This window comes from Arachis duranensis, chromosome 3 (assembly GCF_000817695.3).
Source record: "Arachis duranensis cultivar V14167 chromosome 3, aradu.V14167.gnm2.J7QH, whole genome shotgun sequence".
Classification (NCBI taxonomy): Eukaryota; Viridiplantae; Streptophyta; class Magnoliopsida; order Fabales; family Fabaceae; genus Arachis; species Arachis duranensis.
In genome coordinates, this window is record NC_029774.3 from 106,336,751 (window position 1) to 106,344,484 (window position 7,734).

At 33.4% G+C, this 7,734-nt stretch overlaps 1 pseudogene; it reads left to right on the plus strand.

Annotated features, from left to right (window-relative positions):
• Positions 1–4,806: 4,806 nt before the first annotated feature.
• On the plus strand, positions 4,807–7,503 carry LOC107479997 (SUMO-activating enzyme subunit 1B-1-like; annotated as a pseudogene).
• The last annotated feature ends 231 nt before the right edge of the window (positions 7,504–7,734 follow it).

Here is a 7,734-nt window from a genome sequence, read left to right on the forward strand (position 1 = left end):
AAAGCTTGAAAATTATTTTGCCAAGGCTGCAAGATATAGAGTTAAGCAACTCAAATATCAAATCAAAACTATCAAGAAAGTTGGGTTAACAGTTACTGATTACATGAATAAGCTCAAATACCTCTTTTATTCCTTAGCAGCATTGGAAAATCCTCTCACTATTAAAGAACAAATTGATGTTATTATTGAGGGCATCAATGAAAATTATCAAATGTTCATATCCATTGTCTCTACAAAAATAGAATCATTCACACTCAATAAAGTTAATAATTTACTACAAACACATGACAACATGCTAGAAAGATTTCGCAAACCATAATCCATGATTGCTCAAGCACACTATTCACAAACAAATTTTGGGGAAAGAAGTGGAAGAGGAGTTAGGTTTAATTGAGGGGGTCGTAATTCCTGCATATCAACTCGTCCACAATGCCAGGTTTGTGGAAAAATAGGTCATCTTAAGTGGTCATGTTATCATCGCTTCGATTAAAGCTTTCCTTCCCCAGCTAATTCTCAGGGTTTTCGACCTCCCACCAACTCTCAACAATCCATGACTTCCACTAGTATAAACTCCACAAGATCCTCCATTCCTCTATCACCCTCTTCTTCCTTTCATCATTCTCAGGACTATGTAGCTGCACCATCAATATTAACAGATGATTCTTGGCATTCAAACACTAGCGCCTCACACCATCTCACTCCTGACCTGAATAATCTTATTTTGAGCCATGAATATCATGGACCAGAATAGGTTCAATTGGGAGATAGTTCAGGTATGTTCATCTCACATTCTAGAAATTCATATATTCTTGCAAAAAACTCAAATCTCTTGTTTGCTTTAAATCAACTTTTATATACTCCTTATTTGACGAAAAATTTGATAAATGTTAGTAAAAATTTTGTAAGGACAATTAGTTATTCTTTAAATTTCATGCACTCAATTGCTTAGTCAAATGCGAGCACACTCAAGAAACTCTTCTACAGGGACATATGACTCAAGGAATCTACAATTTTGTTAATACTGTCACCTATAAAAATCACACCCTTGTTGGTAACAATGCTGAAAAATTAGACTCATGTAGCTCTTACACTTTCTGGCATTATAAACATGGACATGATGCTCCTAAAATTGTAAAACATGTCCTTAGAAATTGTATTTCTCCAAAATATAATAAAATTGTCACTTTTTCAGGTTCCTTTAACTCTGTTTGTGATCATTGTATGCAAGCAAAAATATAAAAGTTACCATTTCCTATTTCAGAAACTACATATCATTATTCTTTAGAACTTGCTTACTCTAGTGTTTAGGGTCCAGCACCCATGATTTTTCACCTTGGATTTCGATATTATGTGACTTTTATCGATGCATACTCTAGATGTACCTGTATCTATTTTCTTGGAAATACGTCACAGGTTTTTGAAGCTTTTAAATAATATAAAGCATCCATAGAAAAATCTCATAGGTCATAACATCAAAATGCTTCAATCCGACAACGGTAAGAAATATCTCTCTCATTCCTTTAAAGAATACCTTCAACATCATGGCATTTTTAGCACTTATCATGTCCAGACATCCCAGAACAAAATTGGCGTGCAGTGAGGAAGTATCGCCACATCACTGAAATGGGTTTGGCCATGCTTTCTCATGCCAAAATGCCTTTTAACTACTAGGATGAATATTTTTTAACTACTACATATATAATTAATCGCTTGCCTACTCCTATTTTATCTCATAAAATACCCTATGAAATGCTTTTCTTTGCTAAACCTGATTACACCTTTTTTAAGACCTTTGGCAGCGTTTGTTACCCTCACTTTCTCTCTTACAATACTACCAAATTTTATTATAAGTCACAAAAATATGTTTTCTTGGACTATTCCACTCAATACAAAGATTACAAATGTCTTTTTCTACTGGTAAAATTTATATTACCCTTCATGCTCTCTTTGATGAATTTCAATTTCCATTTCAAAGTTTATTCTTCCCCAAACTAGACAACACAAAATCCTCATATCAGACACTAGTTCCTTGCATACCAACTATACAACCAATTCTGTTATCCACCTAGAAAACCTACTATACCTAACGACAACACTGAACCACATATAACAACCTCCCCCATCCATCCCACCCTCAACCTCATTTGATCTTATACAACCATTAATATTTCATCAGACTTCTCCCCTTGATGAATCCTTGTTATCTAGACCCATACAACAGCAGCAACCCATATCTATAGTAGACATTCCACTACCTCCCAACAGCACACACTCTACTAATACTCACCAAATAATCACTAGATCAAAGAGTGGCATATCAAAATCTAAAATATATACTACTATACATAGCACTAACGATATAGAAGAACTACCACCCAAAAATACTACTTTAGCTCTCAAAATACCAAAATGGCATGATGGCATGAAAGAGGAATACAAAGCCCTAATGAACACTAAAACTTGGATCCTTGTCATACCTCTACCTCATGCCAATATTATTGGCTGCAAGTGGGTCTTTACAATTAAAAGAAACCTGGATGGTACCATACAACATTACAAAGTTTGCTTGGTGACAAAAGGGTTCCACCAAGCTGAAGGCTTTGATTTTAAGGAAGTTTTTAGTCCAGTTATAAGACATGCTACTATACATGTGATTTCTATCTATTGCTTTATCTAAGAATTGGATGATACACCAATTTGATTTTAATAACGCATTTTTAAACAGGAATTTACATCAAGTTATTTATATGACATAGTCTTTAGGGTTTGTTCAAGGCACATCAGACATGGTTTGTAAACTAAATAAAAGCCTTTATGGCCTCAAACAAGCACAACGAGAATGGTTTTTAAAACTTAGTCATACTCTACAAAAATTTGTTTTTTACTCTACAAATCAGATACTTCCCTTTTTGTTAGAAATGATGGCAATAGTGTTATGTATTTACTTTGTTACGTTGATGATATTATACTTACGGGTAGTGATTCTCATGCTATATCTGACATGATACAAAAATTACATAATATTTTCTCCCTTAAAGATCTTGGGTATTTAAGTTATTTCTTAAATATTGAAGTCTTACACACTCAAACAGGACAACTACATTTATCTCAAACAAGATATATTACTAATTTGTTATCCAAAGTTGGCATGCAAGGAGCTACTCCCATGCCCACTCTAATGATCTCCTTCTTTCAACTACTGTCATCAAGATCTCAAGATTTCAAAGATCCAAATTTATATCGGTCTGTAGTGAGAGCTCTACAGTATGTCACCATCACTAGGCCTGAGCTTTCTTTTGGTATTTGCAAAGTAAGCTAATACATGCACAAGCCATTGGTATCTCATTGGAAAACTGTCAAACGAATGTTGTGCTACCTGCAAGGGACAAAGACTCATGGGTTAATTTTTCATACATTCAATGACTACATAATATATGGATTTTAGGATTCTGATTGGGCAGCTGATCTCGAAGACCGAAAATCAATCTCTAGGTATTGTATATATTTAGGATCTAATTTAATTATTTGGTCATGCTGGAAACAAAATACAATCTCTAAATCTTCCACTAAAGCAGAGTTTAGAAGCTTGGCTGCATGTGAAGGGGATGTTTATTGGCTCACAAATCTGTTGATGGAACTTGGAATAAAGCTTCAGACTGCTCCTACAATTCTGTGTGATAACATGAGCACAGTTCTCTAAGCTTATAATCCGGTGTTACATGACAAGACAAAACATTTTCAACTAGATATTCAAGTCATTCGAGACAACCTTACAAAAAGGTTATTGCATGTGGTCTACATTCTGGGAAGCAAGCAAATTGCAGATATTTTGACCAAATCCCTCACTGCTGTCACCTTCGAGCGATTAAAGAGAAAACTCAGAGTGGTTCCAAAACCAATCTTGAGTTTGAAGGGAGTGAAAAGGATACGGGTTATTCAATTTGTATAAGAAAAGTTTGTTAGAATTTGTTATTGCTAGTAGAGTGGGATGAGATATGTTTGGCTGAGTTGTTGTGAATGATGAGTCCTCTGTTCTCTCATTCTTAGGGCTATATAAGTCTCAGCCTAGCTATAATTCACACACAATTTTATAATCTCAAATTCTCTTTTTAGTTTTTTCTTTTTAGCTCTCTAATTCTCTGCTTAAACTAGAATTCGTTCAGGGATACATTAAAGAGATAGAACAAAGCATATTTCACCAAAACTCTTCTACTCTCATGATCTTTAACAAAATGGTGAGATAGACGTTTAACAAATTCGTTCCAATAACAATTTAGCAGATTTGTTCACTAAAGCACTACCTACTTCAACATTTGAGAAGTTAGTATATAAGATTGGGATGCGTCAGCTAAGAGATATCAAGTGGTGTATTAACGAGACAACTATCTAACGTATTATACTAAGATCATCCAATAGGAGTGTTATAAATATATTTATTATCTATATCTTAAATTGTAACCATAATTTAAATTTCAAGTAGCTAGAATCAGTTATAGATGTAACCTAGGTGAGTCATCTAGAAGTTGGACGCTTGGTTATAAATAACCCTCTTATGATGTTATGTATACAACATCAATCATTAATAAAATCATCTCTTATTCTTCCTATTCTCTTTCATCTTCCTTCCCTTTCCATTCTCTAATATTTATTTTCATAATAAAACAAATATATTTCTTAAAATCTAAAAATTTAGAAACAAAGAGTTTTAAAAAAAATAAAAATTCAAAATAAAAACAGAAAACATTTTCTTATACAAACACCATGAATTCTCACTTATTTTTTTTCACAAATCACATTCTTGTGTGAATGGACGGCGACGACGAGGAATTGATGGCGCAGAAGACCGCCTTGTATGACCGTCAGATTCGCGCTTGGGGAGCTGATGCTCAACGAAGGTCCTTTATTCACCTTCTTTGCTTAACCTGCTTCCTTTCCCTCCTCTTTTAACCTAATTTAAATTTTGCTATTTTTACCCCTCTGAATTTCTCTATCTTTTATTTCAGACTAAGCAAAGCTCATGTCCTAGTCTATGGCATGAAAGGAACCATAGTGGAGGTAAACCTTTCCCAAAATAAATAAATTATTATTTTTTCTTGTTGGTGTCTTAGAAGAGTATGTGTTTTCTACTTATTTAATTTTGTAAGAATATTGTTCTTTCTGGGGTGGAGAGTCTTACCTTAATAGATGATCGGATTGCCTTCGAAGAAGCCTTCTCATCCAACTTTCTCATCCCTCTGGATGAGAATGTCTATGGTGGAAAGACCCTTGCTCAGCTTTGTTGTGATTCCCTTAAAAAATTCAATCCTATGGTTCATGTTTACGTCCAGAAAGGTTGCCTCTTGCCTTACTCTCAATGCATTGATTTATTTTTATTTGCCTTTTTCTGCCTATAATTTTCTTTTGTTTGCATTGCCTTTAGGTGATTTGTCAACTTTCGATGTAGGCTTCTTCAACAACTTTGATGTTGTTGTTGTCAGTTCTTGCTCGCTTCCAGCCAAGGTAATGTACATCTTTAAGAATTTTAAATTAGTAATTGCAATATTATGTAGACTCAATTTGTCCATTTGTCCTTTATGCTCTTGTTTGCATTTATTCTTTTGTTATAGAAATTATCCAATGAGAAATGTCGCAAGATCTCGAAATGAGTAGCATTTTATACTGTTGACTGTAGGGATTCTTGTGGTGAAATATTTTTTTATCTACAGGACTATAAGTATTCAAAGGTATTTCCTTTCTAAAAATAGTTTCACAGCTACTTTTCTGCCTTTGTGTCTTAATTTTATCTTCATTCCATTATATTTTATTTCTATGTTTGTCAATGGCGATAGTTTTACAACCCAAATTTGCATTTTTTATAGACTATGGGAATGAGTAAATGATTTATTATAGTAAGAAGTGGCTATGTGCATTTTGTCTTGGATTTGGTGATAGACAAAAACAATAACAACAATTAAACCTTATCATACTTGGTGGGATTGGCTACATTAGATGATACCATGATATCCTATCATAAACATATGATCATAATGACTAAAACTAAAACCCAAACCAAATGTATATTGGGGTGGATGAAACCTGTATGACTGTTTTTTGTTGACTGTTTGATTATTACATCCAACTACGGAATTTCTGGAAAATGCTAGTGTTACACCAGAGAATACTGTTCTTCACTTCTAGAACAATGCTATATTATTTATTCTTCATTTTTCTTTAGCAGAAAAAAATAGAGAAAACTATTGAATGACACTTACAATATCCATTTTTTGAGGTATGCTGGTCTAAAATTTTTTATTATTTCATTGTTTTCTTTGCATTTCTTCATATTGGGTTAGAAAAATGTCTATTCGTGTTTGTTGAATTAGCATTTACTTGCGTTAGATTGATGGCTTTGATCAGATGCCCATTTGGTGACTTCCTGTGCTCAATTTTAAGTGGGCCTAAAATAGTTATCAATATGTCAATACATGCAAAACAATTATTCTCCCATAACCTTCTTATCATGTATCAAATTGTCATATTACACCTATGATTTTCTTACAGGATTTTTTTTGGGCTTTGGAGAGAAAAAATTAAAAAAATAGAAAATGGGCTTTAAGATGCTTATTAATTTTTGTATATGCTTGATAAATAATACAGCAGAAATTTTTGTGGCTCTGCAATTCCGTCTTAGTCCTATGCTGTAAGAAGTTTTCACATGTGTTGCTAACTTGCTGTGCTTTACCATGATCGGCATGTGGTTGAATGCTTCATTCTCATGAGTTTGCCTATCTTATTTCTGTTGCAGGAAGCATTATCAGTACCTTGGAGGGAACTTCCTAGGAAAATATCAAAGTTGTACTTTGCTATGAGAGGTGTATTAAATTGTAAAAAACATATATTGTCAGTAATATATGATATAAAAGTAAAAATTATTTAAATTAGTTCAGTATTGGAATGTTTTAGTCAATGACATCTAGCGTCTTTGATTTGTTCCTTAGACATTAAACCTTGGTAACAATCAAACAATAAAATCAAATTGTCTATTGCAGTAATTGAAAAGTTTGAAGAGGCTAAAGGCTGTAGTGCAGGAGAAGTTTCTGTTGCAGATCTTCCTGGGGTTCTGAAGTTGAAGAAACAGCTTTGTGCTGAGCAAGTATGCTACTTGACTTCATTTTCTCTTTGTAGTGGATATCATCAGTTCATCTAATTTTTTTGTGATGAACTGTTGACAGTCTCTGAATGAATCTCATGTACCTGATATATTTTTAGAAAGATTGGTGACAAGTAGACTAGAGTTTCCACCAGTTTGTGCTATTATTGGGAGAATCCTTGAGTAGGTATTTTATTCAACCATATTTCTTTAAAGTTTTTACAATATCTCTAACAGAATAATGAGTATTCTTACAATCACGGGAGGTTATCAAGGCAATATCTGAAAAGGGAGATCCTCTCAAGAACTTTTTCTTTTTTGATGCTTTTGATATGAAGGGAATTATAGAGAATATTTCTAATTCAAATGCATGAAGGTGAATATGACATATACAGGTAATTTATGACTGAAGCCCCATAAATTCTAATAGGGGAAGGTTAACACTATATGCACGAAACTAACCCCTTTAAGTGGACAATATTCTGACTATTGTTAACTATTAATTTAAATTTTTAGTTGCTAACTTATTTAGGCTAATTTTCAATTTACAGTTAGAGTGTTGTAGTAGACAAATGAAACGATTGTATGTTGTGGGCATTGGGCAA